Raw genomic sequence first — 1914 nt, forward strand, 5'->3', positions numbered from 1 at the left:
TTTCCTGGTGTTTCACCCCCCAGTTGGTTTTAGAAACCAAAGAGGTCACAACGCCATTCAGACAGATCTAGTGAACAGAGAGAAAACCGGAAGTCAAGGACTGGAGAAAGCTAACTATGACCTTCTCCAGAAGTCGGTCAAGAAAGCAGAAAGTTTTATCTCAAGAGAATAAGGGCAGAGGCAACAGCCGGAGGAAAACTGATGAACTGGGGTCACGGAGCCACGTGATGCCCCCGTGGCACTCGGCACTCGCAGGGAGCGTGCACAGCAGGAGAGGCTGCTGGGAGCTGCAATTCCCTTCTTTGTGCCGACAGCAAAACAGCTCTTCCCCCAAATTAAGCTCAGCTTAGAAGCGCTACATCACTGAACAGAATTACTGCCTCTCAGCGTTGAAGCTCTCGTAGGTATAAAAAAATGGAAAGGGCAAAACTTTATTTTTTTGCTAATGCCCCACAATAATGAACATTCTGATTCTGTATAAGTGTTCTATGTCGACAGAAGGACTGTGTTTACTGCACCGTAAAACCCTCCATCTCTCTCTGATCTATCAGATGTCCCTGAACTGTCCCCAAGTACAGTGACCTGAGGAAAAAAGTCTCTGCTGTGTAAAATCAATGCGGGATGAGGCGGCAGGAAAAGTTAATGTTCACACTACTTGTTAGGGGACACATAAATATTATCACTTCTGTAATAATTTCATTTTAGCAAGCAACACAATTGGCTATTAATGAGCTGAACGCAGAAATAGCTAAGGGATATGCCCACAGAAAACTAGCCGGCCTCCCTGCAATGGAATGTTTACAGAGGCGACGTGAAAGGTGAGGCTCACTGAGTGAAATGGAAATAGATTTTGGAAGCATCCGAAGGCCCAAAGCGAGAGTTTCTTCCAAAGTCAGACTAGGTAGGTTTTCAAAGAAAACGGAGACACACTGTGAGCAAATTACTCTCACAGAGGCAAAATGGGTAGATTTTGATCGAATGAAGTTTGGCAGAAAATGAGACCAGGGAGGAGGTGAATCCAACAATCCAGGTCACGAGTCTTCCAACTGGGGCTCACCGACTCCTAGGAAGGCACAAAGACTTGTGGGGGCATGGGTATGTGGGGAAGCGATGACCCTAAGGGAATCTGTTGACAGATTTTCAACTTCCACTTATGCTCTGCTCCAAAAACGTGCTGCCTGGGTTTCCACCCTCACCTTCTTCCCCTTGGTACTTCTTCCCCTCGCTGGCATCCTCGCTCTTACCATGGAGATCACCCCAGGATATAAAATCCTTTCAAGTGCTTCAGGGACAATGTGAAATCTTGGTATCAATGGGGTATTGGCCAAAGGGCCAAGGGTGAGTCCTTCGGGACTAGATTGGTCAGGGAGTTGCCAGGAAACATGGAAATAGTTCTAAAGTGCCAATACAACATCCACTTTCAAGGAACATTTTGGATGGAATGGAGACGAATTAAAGAACAAAGAACCACCCAAGATGGCGGCCACCATAAAAAGGGCAGGTGCAGAAGACATCAATGTGGCTTTGAGGAGATTAAACAGGAGATTAAAAAAACGAAAAAATTTTGCACAGAATATAAGTAGAATCACAGAGCTGAAGGAAGAAATAGAAGTGAAGAAAGAAACAACTCCAAAACTTCGAAGATGCTTGTGAGGACATCATGCTTGCAGATCACGACAGCTTAGTGATACCTCATCAGATTGGTCTCCCTGTGTTTTCACCAGTCACTCTCGAGAAGAAACAGGAGAAATGTTAGAAGAAGCAAAGGAAAATCTGCAAGAAGTTGATGCCTTAGAATCCAGAGTGGAGTCGTTTCAGTGGGAGTTGGCAGATTTGAAAGTTCAGTTATGCAGAACTGGGGAGAAAAAGCAAAACTTGAAGCTCATGAAAGCTAAACACTTAATAATACTTTAA

General features: G+C 44.8%; 1 pseudogene; it reads left to right on the top strand.

Moving 5' to 3' along the window:
* The first annotated feature begins 1476 nt into the window (after positions 1-1476).
* On the top strand, positions 1477-1914 carry LOC114906407 (annotated as a pseudogene).

Source organism: Monodon monoceros, unplaced genomic scaffold (genome assembly GCF_005190385.1).
Source record: "Monodon monoceros isolate NGI ecotype Baffin Bay Population unplaced genomic scaffold, NGI_Narwhal_1 Super_Scaffold_22, whole genome shotgun sequence".
In the NCBI taxonomy this organism is placed as follows: domain Eukaryota; kingdom Metazoa; phylum Chordata; class Mammalia; order Artiodactyla; family Monodontidae; genus Monodon; species Monodon monoceros.